This window comes from Danio rerio, chromosome 1 (genome assembly GCF_049306965.1).
Source record: "Danio rerio strain Tuebingen ecotype United States chromosome 1, GRCz12tu, whole genome shotgun sequence".
Classification (NCBI taxonomy): Eukaryota; Metazoa; Chordata; class Actinopteri; order Cypriniformes; family Danionidae; genus Danio; species Danio rerio.
In genome coordinates this window covers 53,073,952-53,087,656 of record NC_133176.1, presented here as the reverse complement: position 1 = coordinate 53,087,656, position 13,705 = coordinate 53,073,952, and the positions used below count along the sequence as shown (strand labels likewise).

The following is a 13,705-nucleotide window of genomic DNA, read 5'->3' as shown; positions in this document are numbered from 1 at the left end:
CAATGTTAAAGACATTTTACATTACAAAAATATATGATTTTGGACCACAAAACTAGTGGAAAGGGTCTTTTTTAAATGAGATATATACATTGGCTGAAAACTGTAAAAAATATATGACAAAAAGTCATGAAAACATGTCTTTTTATGTTACTTTAACTAATATTAATCATTTATCCATTTTCCTTCTGCTTGAAACATGAATTAAGTTAAGCTTATTATTTTTTTACCAATTTAAGTAGCTTGAATGTAAAACAATTAAGTTGTCCCCCCCAAAAAACCTCAAGATGTTGATTCAGCTCATTTAAATAAGTAATTTGAACAAACATCAAACATAATTTTTTTAAGTATGGTGTGCAAGTGTTTTTTAAGGGGGGGGGGGGGTGAACTATACCTTTAAGTCTGAAAATGTTTTAAAAGTGAAGTACCAAATCACTTTCACAGCTGTTTGGATACTAATATATTCATTTCTTGAGGAAAATGAAGAAGTTTGGGAGTTTAGTCTACAATCCGAGTGAATAATGCTGTTGTTTTGAACATAACCTGAACCATAATGTGTCGCCAAGACCCGCAGAGAATCATGGGATATCCTTTAAAGCTTTTCTTTAGGTCATTTCTGTCATCCCTCAGTGAGGCCTCAAACACTTGGAACAACATTAAAGACAGTCGCGTCTTCAACAAGTGACTGCTGGTCCTGCAGGAGAGAGAAAAAAAACGATATTGACAGAAGAAAAAAATGCTCAAATGTACGCCAGACAGTCTCTTGGTGGTAGATGAAGCATATGGAGGGAGTGGGGAAACTCCCTTTTGTTTTCTGGGGGGTCTCAGGGTGTGGTTTTGCTTGGGGAGAATGCGATCGGCTCTGTTGAAGGGTTATGGATTAGCTTTGGCCTGTGCTGACAACGCAGAGCTTATCTAAAGGCCACCAAAACAATCCAAAACCAGTGTTTGCTTAAAGCCCTCCTGAAGTAGCGATCTCCAGCAAACACCCCAGTCGGAATTTCCAAAGAAACTGCCAAGGAAAAAAATGATGGGGGATCCCGATTTTTGGGATAAGGGTGCTAATGGCGGACGTTAATATTTCAAAGCACTCAGTTGACGACCTGAAATAATGTGTGTTTGAGAAATATGCTTGTAGTCCAAAAAGCTTTTCTTAAGTAATATGATCACATATGCAAATGAGGCATGCTATAATATGATCATTATTAAACATTAATATTATGAAATGTCAACATTGAATAAAGTCAGGTTTAACTGATTCTTGTTTTATTTTTGCTAGATTAGATGCTTTTATTTTTTTAAAAAGTGAGTAAACCTCTTGCCCTAAAATTCTTAAGTAAATTAAGTATGTGTGTAATTATGAAGATATATATATTCAGTCAACTTTAGAGTTCCTAGTTACAATGGGATTATGCACTTATTGTTTAATAAAGTCAACTTCTCACTTTTAAGGCAACAGGTTTGGTCAATTAAAAAAAAAAAAAATATATATATATATATATATATATATATATATATATATATATATATATATATATATATATATATATATATATACAGTTACCGGCCACTTTATTAGGTACACCTGACCAACTGCTCATTAACGCAAATTTATAATCAGCCAATCACATCCACTCAACGCATTTAGACATGTAGACACGGTCAAGACAATGATCAAACTGAGCATCAGAATGGGGCAGAAAGGTGATTTGAATGACTTTGTACGTGGCATGTTTGTTGGTGCCAGACAGGCAGGTCTGAATACTTCAGAAACTGCTGATCTACTGTGATTTCCACACACAACCATCTCTAGGGTTTCCAGAGAATGGCCTGAAAAAGAGAAAATTTCCAATGAGCAGCAGTTCTGTGAGCTCTGCAAATGCCTTGTATATGCATTGTTGATGCCAGAGGTTATATATATATATTTATGCCACAGCCATATCACCCTGCAGCCCAAGACCGGTTACTCACTGAAGCTAAGCCTGGTCAGTACCTGAATGGGAGACGACATGGGAAAATTAGGCAGCTGTTGGAAGTAGTGTTAGAGAGGCCAGCAGGAGGCGCTCAACCTGTGGTCTGTGTGAGTCCTAATGCCCCAGTAAAAGTGAAGGGGACACTATACTGTCAGTGGGCGCCGTCTTTCGGATGAGACGTTAAATCGAGGTCCTGACTCACTGTGGTCATTAAAAATCCCATGGCACTCCTTGTAACGAGTAGGGTTTAACCCCGGTGTCCTGGCCAAAGTCCCTCCATCGACCCTTACCAATCATGGCCTCCCAATCATCCCCATCTATCGATTTGGCTCTATCATTGTCTCTTCACTCCCTGAATAGCTGGTGTGTGGTGAGCGCACTGGCGCCGTTGTCCTGTGGCGGCCGTCGCATCATACAAGTGGATGCTGCACACTGGTGGTGGTGTGGAGAGACCCCCCTATAGATTGTGAACTGGCCATACACAATTAATGCGCTGTATAAATACACATTACAGTACATTACATATATATATGTAATGTAATGAACCAGTGTTTATAATTACAACAAGTCGTAATGAAATATGCTGAGACTTATGAATTTGCTATATCAAGCAATCAGCCTGTATTGTAAAGCTAAAAAGTGAGAGTAATAAAGAACTAAAGGGCAGAGTTCACCCAAAAAAATGGAAATTTACTCAGTATTTTTCACTTTGGTTCCAAACTCTTATGAGTTTCTGTTGAACAAACAAACACAAACACACATAAAGGTATTTTTAAAAGTTTAGAAATCGGTAATTGAAAAAAGTAGATAGAAATGAGTTAATGATAATGTGCCCCTTTAAGTAAAGTCATGACAAAACATACATTAGCAGCTTGTGAGTGGTTACATTAGTTTAAAAGAAAATAGTAGCCATTACTCACGCATGAACTCATGTTGTAGTTAAAGTCCACATGAACCAGAATCTGCACGATTCTTTTCATATTATGATGCAGTTCCTACTGACATGAAATAATAAATAAGAAAACAGTGGGTGTGGCTTGTTTCATTCTACTGCAAGCTGATTGGATGTAGTAAAGAAGGCATTTCATTCAGAAAGATCTGGAAAAGGGTTTTGAGTAGAGATATTGCAACCTAACAGACTCCTCCCCCTCACCATTTCTGTTTATTGTCAAAACTGCCAGCTAGAGGGGCGTGGTTAAGTATGTTAGCCACGCCCAATACCTCAAACAGACATAATCTGAGAATTTAACCATATGCAAAGAGGAAGTGCATGTCCAGATTTCAATTTTAGATTACAAGAGCAAAATATAATTTTTTTCTTAATGACACGCACCGATAAATTGCTCGCCATAAAACTAGCAATGTGAGCTAACGTAACCAATATGATTAGTTTTGATTTCATGTGTGCTTTAAAGTTAACTCTCGATTAGCATGTCTTAACTCATCATCAGATCACAGAAAGGGATTGTTTAGTATACATATTAGTACATCACTATTCATGTATCAATACTTTTTTTGTAAAGCGTCAACAAAAGAAGTAAATGAATTTAGTTAATGCTAATTATTTCCTACAACTCAGTTTTTTACTGTCATCTTGTCCAGTGTTAGTGTTGATGTTTAAGGCTGCCTGTCGAATCCCCAACAGATCCCGGCCCTCTGCTGAGCTTAGCTGCTGAGCCCTCGCACAAGAGCCAGATTAAAAGGTTTGGTTGGAAACACGACAGCGGGAAAGAGAAGGGTTGCCTTTTCCATTGTCGGCGGCTTTTATCCCTCGCAAGCTTGTGAAAATTCACTCAAAATTAGCTGTCAAATTTGGCGAAGAGAATCAGGCGCGCTTGACAGCAGATTATCGTGTTAAAGAAACCAAGAAAATGCGTCAAGCGATTTATTTTGTTGCGATCAAGAATGCAGTAGAGATGAACTGTATTTCGCCAGCCGTTTTAATTGATCCTCATTTTTTAAAAGCTAATTCTTGCCTCCGCAGTAAGAAGGCACATTGCTGGCGGTTAATGGAAACATTGCTGTGCTGTAATGAACTACGGATTCAGAGAAAGTTTTAATTGGAGAAGAAGAAAGCATCTTCCCCATCATCTTGACTGATTTGGACAAATCAAAGTGACTCTAGTGTTAAGACATTCTGAGCGCAGGCTTAATGATGAAGAAAAATGCATGTGAATAAATTTAGGATGGAATTTTGCCTGTATATGTTTTTGTCTTCACACTGTAAGGCCCTGTCCACATGAACAAGGGTATTTATTTTCAAAACTGCACTTTTTCCATGCCGTTTTGCTATTTGACCACGCAAAAAATGCAGTTTCAGGGGACTGACACTAAAATTTTCATTAAACTTTGACCAGTGTGAAGATTTTCTGCCAGATTTTCTACAGTGTGGTAACCAGAATTGTGGTACTTTCAATAGTTTTGAAGATAAGCTGACTTGAATTATTGCTGTTTGCCCTCTTATTACAATTGAAAACCTGAGAAAAAAACAAAAAATTAAAAAAATAAAAATTGCTATAATTTTTTTGCCCATTTTTTTATTTTTTTTTGCCTTTAATTTTTTTGGCCTTTTTTATCCTTAAAAATACATTGCATTAAATAGTTTTGAATATACCTGTACGCCCATTTGAAGTGTTGTTTGACCTATTTTTCCTATTAAAAAACCTGAGAAAATCGCATTAATTATTTTGCCTGTTTTTTTCATGATATCCTTCAAAAGCCATTGCATTTGAAGGGATAAACTATATATTTACAGCTTAATTTGTACATACAAATGCTATTAAACCTGAAGATCAATATGTATTTTTAAAATATTTTAAATGGCACTTTTACAAAGCTTTACAAAAGCTGGTGAGGCCATAAATCTTCATCAAATGACAGAAAGCCCGGCTGTTCATTGTTAAGTTTGCAACCTTTACAGCAAACGGTGCGCGTTTTGGCCATAGATAATTGTGTTTTGGCTAACTTGATCCATGCTGTTTCCACACACTGCTTCACAAATACACCCAACTTTATCAACTGTGGAGGAATGTCATAGCCTACTGTTTACATATTGTCAGATATCACTGTTCAACATTTTCATCATTAGAGTGATTTTCATCCACACTATGCTATCCTACACAATATTTACAAAGTATGCGCTGCTGTGCGTGTCTGTCAGGAGGACGGCTGGACCAATCGCGTGCCTGTTTGAAACGGGGCTTCCCTTTGACAAATAATCAGCATTTATGTCACTGTTTGAGTACATTTTTTAAGGTTTTAAACTGGTTTTATACATTGTTTAACACCATATTTGAAGAGCAGAGATAGTGACGTTTAACAGGATACTCGGAATATAGAGAAAGGAGGGGTTGAAAAAAGCAACGTCCATTTTCAGCGACTTTAGCCAAACTTTAATAGTAATTTAAATACTTTTACTCAACGATCTGGACTATCAAAAACTTTGTGGAATTATTTTGAAATGTCTGTACTATGAAATTAAAGTACAGAAAATATGTATTTTTTTCATAGTTTTTTAATATCATCGCCCGGTCTCTAAAAATACAATGGTGTCGAGTTGTAAACATCTACATGAAACATCTACTTTCTGAATTATTAGTAAATTCAGTTATTAAATCATATATAATTTATGTCTTTCTGTTCTGGCCAACTCTGTTACATTGGTTGTAAAAAGGCAGAACATACATGTAAACGGTGTTGCCAGATTGGGCGGTTTTGAATTTGTTTTTGCGGGTAAAAAACGACACAGGAGGGTAGTGAAGATTTGGGTGGTTTTGCAACAGCGTGCGATCCAGCCCTGGTCTTCACTTATAAACTCTTACAACAGTAAGAAATACCAAGGAAATATATGTAAACTTATGACTGTCTAGAAATGAATAAAGAATTCTCATACCCCCATACCCTCATAAAAATTGAGCAATGTCTTCAAAGAGTTTGATACACCATTAGCAAATTAATTACATTTCAACTCTGTTACTCTTTTATTTCAGTGAATTTTTCTATTCAATGTTATAAAACAATTAAAATAGATAAAATTCTGTTTTAACACACCATTTGGTATCTTTTTTGTGGTTAGCATCTTGATCTAAAGCACAAAATGGTGGAAAATGTCAACTCTGTTACTGTAAACTCTGCTTAAAATGTTTAACAATAAGTTTAAGAAAAATGAGTGGCACAGTCAAACGTTCTCAACCACATCTAAGCATTTTTCATTGCTTTTACATTCATAAAAGATTCAATTTTCTGCTATTACACATTTTTTGAGCAACAACATTGAGCAATGTCTTCAAAATGTTTAAAATACACCAACAGCAGGTTAAATATGCAACATGTCAACTCGGTTACTGTGATATATCAGTGAATTTCTCATTCACTTTTAAAAAAAACAATGAATAAAGATAAAATTCTGTTTTAGACATGCCATGTGATCTCTTTTTGTGGTTTGCATCTTGAGCTAAAGCGCAAAATGGTGGAAAATGTCAACCTTTTTACTGTCAACTCTGTTTAAAATGTTTAAGAATAAGTTCAGTGGCACAATCAAACGTTCTCAATCACGTTGAAGCATTTTTTCATTATTTTACATTCATAATGAATATAGATTATGCATTTTTGTATATCATTCCAGCTTATAAACTGCATTTTCACTACTTATATCAGAATTGATCAAATTGATAGTTGAACAAGCATTTATTTTGATAAAATTAGCTCTTAAAATGTACTTTTAACTCTGTCAAGCACTTACAGAAACCCTACAACAATCTGACAATCAAGAATAAAATCATGGCTTAGTTTTATAGCAGAAAAAAAAACACGTCAATAAAACAACACAAGGTGCGTAAAGGTTTTTTATATTTGGCGCAAATTTGACAGTTTTGTCTCAGACTTCATTTCCCTTTCTGTACTGATTTCATTTATATTTTTATCCCTCTTTTAAAATGAATATTTCATTATTCTTTACTAAAAAAAAAAGAGAAGAAGCCAGTGATGGTCTTTGAAGCTGCTGTCTTCTCATGCGTATTTGTGACATCGCAGGATCTGTGGAGAGATCAAACTCCTCCTCTGGTTAGAAAACATGAAAAGGTATGAATGCTGGGCTAGTAGATGTGTTTGGGCAGCTTATTGTCAGACAAAAAAAAAAAGTGAAGGGTCACATATTCACGAAGCAGTTGTAATTTAGGAGCTGCTTAATATAGCCGTTTCATCTGTGGCTGTTTTTAGAAGAAATCTAGAAATGGAGCAGCATCTTTCACAGCTCAACAACAACGTTTTATCTTGTTCAGGGCTGAATAAAATATATATTGGCATTAAAAGTTTAAATCTTCAAACAAAAACATACCATAAAACATTATATCAAAATATGTTTTATGAAAGTGTGTGTGTGTGTGTTTTCATTATAAGTCACAGATTGCGTACACAGGCTTAATGATGATGAAAAATATGCTCTGCATGTACATATGCATATACAGTGCTCAGCGTAAATGCCAGATTACAATTTGCTGAATTACACTGGGAAAAAGAGTAATTTTAGAGACATGTCCTGCGGTCTGATTGAACTAATATTTAACTGTTTGGCCATAATGACCATTCTTACAATTGGAGGACAAAGGGGAAAGCTTACAAGCCTAGGAACACCATGCCAACTGTGAAGTATGGGGGCGGCAGCATCATGATGTGGGGCTATTTTGCTGCAGGAGGGACTGGTCCACTGCACAGCGTAGATTGCATCATGAAGAAAGAACATTATGTAGAAATACTAAAGCAACATCTCAAGACATCAGCCAGGAAATTAAAACTTGCCCACAAACGGGTCTTTCAAACAGACCATGATCCTAAGCATACTGCCGAATTAGTTAAAATGTGCTTTATGGACAACAGAGTGAATATTTTAGAGTGGCCATCACAAAGCCCTGATCTCAATCATATAGAAAATTTGTGGGCAGAGTTAAAAAAGCATTAGCGAGCAAGACAGCCTACAAATCTGACTCAGTTACTACACCAATTCTATCAGGTGGAACGGGTCAAAATTCCTGCAAACAATTGTGAGAAGCTTGTGGAAGGATATCCAGAACATTTGACCAAAGTTATACAGTTTAAAAGCAAAGCTAAAACAAATACCAAGAAAATATATGTAAACTTATGACTGTCTAGAAATGAATAAAAAATTCTCAAAAAAAAAATTATCTCGTTATTTTGGCATTTAGCGAACGTAAATCATTTAGGTAATCCTAACGGACCTAAAATAGTAAAAGTTTAGTATGATTTACCATCAAGAATAAAATCATGGCTTAGTTTTTTTAGCAGAAAAAAAAACAAATCAATAAAAAAACACAAGGTTCATATTTGGTGCAAATCTGACAGCTTTGTCTCAGACAAAATCTATGTTCCATTTTTTAGAGTGTAAACTTCTGGGTTCAAATGTATTTGTGTGTATGTTTTAGATTAGTCAGTACCAAGGATAAAACTGGAACTAATCTAACAAAAAACTTAAGACCACAGTCCAAAATGAGTACAACCAAATTAAAATGTTGGGGAAAAGTGTTTAATAAAATTTTAATAAACAGGAAAAATCAAGAAAAATATAATCAAATATAACATTTTGTTAAAATAAAATAAAAAAGTAAATGTATCATCTTTCTGTTCCTAAATATGTAAGGAGACTGAACTCTTATTTTAATGAATATAACAGTTTGATAAAACTCTTGCTAAAAATAAATTTTTTCTGTCTGTTTACTGAGAATTGAAAAAAGGAGGTTAATTTATGCTGAGCACTGCATATGCCTGTGATTAAATACTGTGCTTGCATTACTTATAGCAGAATTTAATAAATGTATTGTAAATGTGTGTTCACTATAAATCACAGATTGTGTGTGTGAATGAGATATAAGCTCAACGGTGAGTTCAGTGCTAGAGGACAGCAGTAGAGCCCTGAGGTGTGGAAATCCCCCTCCACATAGCATTCACTCTTCAATTAACTCTCACTGACAACACCTGTGACATCAGACAGGAGAAAGGGAGGGAGAGATGGATGAATGGATGGATGGACAGAAGAATGTATGGATAGATGGATGGATCAATAAATGGATGGATATAACCCTAGAACACTGGATGAATATGTATACATGAACGGACGGACGGATGGACGGACAGACAGACAGACAGATAGATCAAAAGAAACTGGATGGATGGATGGATAGGTAGACGGATAGAACCAAAGAACATTGGATGGATGGATGGATGGATGGATGGATGGATAGATGGATGGATTAATGAATGGATAAATAGATGGATGCATAGAACCCTAGAACACTGGATGGATGGATTTGTGGATAGAAGAATAGATAGACGGATGAGTGGATAGAAGAATGGAGCCCTAAAAAACTGGGTGGGCGGACAGCCAGACAGATGGACGGACGGAAGGATGGATGGATGGATAAATGGATAAATAGATGGACGGATATAACCCTAGAACACTGGATGGATGGATGGATGGATGGATGGATGGATGGATGGATGGATGAATGGATGAAAGAATGGATAGATGAATGGATAAATAAATGGACGGATGGAACCCTAGAACACTGAATGGATGGATGGATGGATGGATGGATGGATGGATGGATGGATGGATGGAAGAACATATGGATGAATGGATAAATAGATGGACGAATAGAACCCAAGAACACCGGATGGATGAACGGATGGACGAACGTATGGATGCATGGATAAATAGATAGACGGATAGAACCCTAGAACACTGGAAGCACGGACAGACAGACAGACGGATGGAGTGATGGATGGATGGATAAATGGATAAATAGATGTATGGGTGTAACCCTAGAACACTGGATGGATGGATGGATGGATGGATGGACGGATGGATGGATGGATGGATGGATAGATAGAAGAATGGATAGATGAATGGATAAAAAGATGGATGGATATAACACTAGAACACTGGATGCATGTATGTATGGAGGGTTGGGTGAATGGATGGATGGATGGATGGGTGGATAAAAGAATGTATGTGTAGGTGGACAGACAGACAGACAGACAGACAGACAGACAGACAGATAGACAGATAGACAGATAGATAGATAGATAGATAGATAGATAGATAGATAGATAGATAGATAGATAGATAGATAGATAGATAGATAGATAGATAGATAGATAGATAGATAGATATAAACCAATTAAAAGTCCTTAATAAAATTCAAATTCCAAATATGAATAGTTTCCGGCACAAAGTTGAACTAAAATAGATTGATTAAACACTGAACACCTCTAAGCCGTCATCTACCAGAAGGCATTGTTTTAAAGTTGATATGCAAGCTGTGCTTATCATCACCATCCATATTACAGCAAGCTTTCCTTAATACAATTCAGTCTGCCTCTATAATGGCCTAGTTAAACACAATTCTGTTTTGACATTTTCCTTCTTCTTCTTTTTCATACCGTACCTAATTACAATTCAGGAAAAAAGTTCTTCATTTGTAACATGACACAAATGATGATTCAGCACAAGCGATGTGTGCGGCGAGGAAAATTAAATCCCGTTGCCATCCCAGGGCGGATTGTAATGTACAAAACAAGTCCAAACTGAACTTGATAAAATAATCATAAGTGGGTAATTTTCTTAGCGATTCTATGCTACTACTTAAAACCTTTCTGGATGCTCTCACGAGTACACAACACAACACACAGGCAGCCTTTTGTTCACCACAAGGCACTGATGTGCTTTCAGTTTCCATGCCAACAGACTTTCATCTTTCATCTTCCTTACCAGCTCATCCTACGCTTCAGATGAATTAGGTTTGTTACAAATTCTTTTGAAGTGTGGAGGCTACACCCCCCCACCCCCCACCCCAACATACCCACTTCAGCCAAAACAAAACACAACAAGCCCCCCCAAAAAATAAATACGTATATAAATAAAGAAATAAAGCAAGCCAGCAGAGTGGCTGCACGTAAGCCAATAATCAGTAGCTATTTTGCCTCATCGGCCAACCAATGGCATTATGCAAGGAATATTCCTCAGCTGCTGCCCTTCATTTTCCTGAGCGCCACGCGTTGAAGTGCGCCCTACTATTCAACTCCATTATGAAGCCCAAGCTCTGTCAAGATGCATTGTGGCTGCGTAATGATCTTCAATTACGCTGATGTCGGACCCGTAGGGAGATGTCGTATAGGGGCGAGAGGGGGGTGCAATGACAGAAGTGTACCCAGAACAAAGCCTTGAGAGCTGGAAGAACCTCCACGTCCTCAGATATGGACGTCTGAGGAGAATTACACCTCTAGACACAAAGAAGCAATTTTACCAAACCCCGCGTTTTAGAGTGCTCCAAGACGGAGGGCATGAATGCTGGAGAAGGCCACTGTCTTTGAAGAGTTCCCACAATAGCGCTGTGTTCAAAAGCTTCAGTCTTTCTGACTTCATTTTCATTTGTGCGCATTTCAAATCTCTTTTTTTCATGCTGAGAGCTTGGCATTTTGCAAATGAAAAGAGAAGCGTTTCTGAATATGTCTGTGAGCGCTTGACAGTTTCTTTAGGTGCACAACAACTCGTTTTGGCCTCAAACAACACAAATACTAGGTGACACACACTAGCTTTCAGTAGTGTAAAGAAACTGAAAAAACTAACCGAGTGGTTTTTCTCAGGGATTGATCTTCAGTAGTTAACCCTGCTGTTGGGGATGTTTTCATCCACTCTGGGGTGATTTTGAGTCTTAGGGCCTACTCACGCTATGACATCCGTACCGTGCCCAGGCCCGTTTCCCGGATCGTTTGAGAAGTGTGAGTGCGCTGAATCAGGCTCAAGCACGGTTCACTTGGCCGGCCCTGGCCCGGTTGGAAGAGGTGTGCCTGAGCGCGTTTCACTTGGGCTTTGGCGCGGTACGCTTGTGTGTGAGTGCAAAACGCGCCAAAGCCCGAAACTGAAAGCGAGACGTGACTTTCAAGGGGCTGTTCATATGGATTTATTAATCATTCTTACTGTTCGGTGAACGTAAACTGCCATAGTTTATTAAAGACGAGAACTCCTCACAGCACGACAGCTGCACGGCTTCAGCAGACCTCCTCATTCCTGCAGCATGAGGGCTTTATGATCGTTTAAGATCGCCAAAGTGGCGGATCTGTTCGGCGAAATATCTGACTGCATGTCACCGCATCCCTAAGGACTGTTTGGCGAAATATTTGACGGCATGTCACTGCATAACAAACGACTGAAACGATCTAACTAGAGAAATCTCCACTGTGCTGCTGAGTGAGAGAGCGCTTCTCACTGAACAGCGCAGCAGCGATGACGTAAGCGTGCCGAGGCCCATTTGTGGTGTGAGTGCCGGCCGTCGGGGGAGACGCGAGGGGGGACAAGCGTGCTTTGGCCCGGTTCGAGGCAACTGTACCTAGTGTGAGTACGGCCTTAGGCCCAATCCCAATTTTACACGTTTTGCACGTTCACGTGAAGGGGTAGGGGTGTCCCAATCAGTGATTGAAAAATTGAAAAATCAAAATTGAAAAAATTTAAATTGAAAAATCATACTCAAGTAAAAGTACCCTTACTTGCCAAATGTAGTGCGAGTAAAAGTAACTGTTGTAAATATGACTCAAAGTATGAGTAAAAATAGCCCTTTTAAAAGTACTCATGAGTAGTAAGTAGTGAGTATTACGCTGTAAAAAGCTAATGTGTTTACATCAAATTTGTGGATGTGCTTAAACGTAATATTCTGTAGTTCATTTAGTTAATGCCTAGCAGGCACACAACATCATAAGATGCTTATAGACGCAAATTCAGTTTAACAGGAAGAGAAGTGCTCTCACTCAGCACAGTGAACATTGCTGTAGTATCGTTTTGTATCATTTTTAGTCATTTGGGATGCAGTGACATGCAGTCAAACTCTTTGCCGAACAGATCCACTACTTTTGACGCTCATAAACAATCTTAGGCCTCATTTACACTGTCAGGTCTTGATGCCCAATTCCGATTTGTTGCCTATATCTGATTTGTTTGCCTGTCTGTTTACACGTTGTTTTAAATGTGACCCATATCCAATTCATGCGTTTACGCTTGCCATACAATTTACGATGTCGCGCATGCATAAAGGCGGATTCTAGCATCTGTGCCAGGATCATATGTATAATCCAGTTATAAATAATATTGTTTTGTTTGCGTCTAACCATCCACACAAAATATTCTTATTATTTTGTTCCTGTCGTACCATGGATCTTTTCTCAAATTGTCATTAATGACTAGATAAAATAAGAATTTAATCGGTTGTCATCAGTTAAACAAGCCGAGTCCTTGCCAGAAGCAGCCCGGACTCTACACACAGACTCGGGCCAGATATGGTTAACAGGAATCCCGCCAGTGCTTTACAGCCACATCACAAACGGATGTGTGCGAGCGAGCTGCGGGCCATACTCGGCCTGGATAACACTCGCCGATGCCGAGTCGGAGCCAGAGGCGCAGAAGGGCAGCCGAGCTTGGACCGATTATTACCTGCTATCTGGGACTAGCCACGATAGAAGATATTGTCTTGTTTTTAACTCTGCGAAATATGCAAAGTGTAGTAAAAGCAGTGAATGGTTCAGTCCAGATTTACCCCCACACAGTTTTTGTAATGGTATGGCCCTGGTGTGTGTGTGTAGTTGAAGATGTAGCTTTTGTCTGTGTGCGCACTGGTGTTAGAGAGAATAAAGTTGTTCTATGTGTAGTCCGCAGTGTGTGTATTAATAGCGAC

At 38.0% G+C, this 13,705-nt stretch overlaps 1 long non-coding RNA gene across 1 annotated transcript in view; it reads right to left on the bottom strand.

Moving 5' to 3' along the window:
- Positions 1–13,705, bottom strand: part of LOC137495292 (uncharacterized) — a 105,219-nt gene that overhangs the window by 30,813 nt on the left and 60,701 nt on the right. The window contains exon 5 of the long non-coding RNA XR_012408221.1: positions 541–691. This is a non-coding gene — a long non-coding RNA (uncharacterized lncRNA). The remainder of the gene's footprint in view (positions 1–540; positions 692–13,705) is intronic.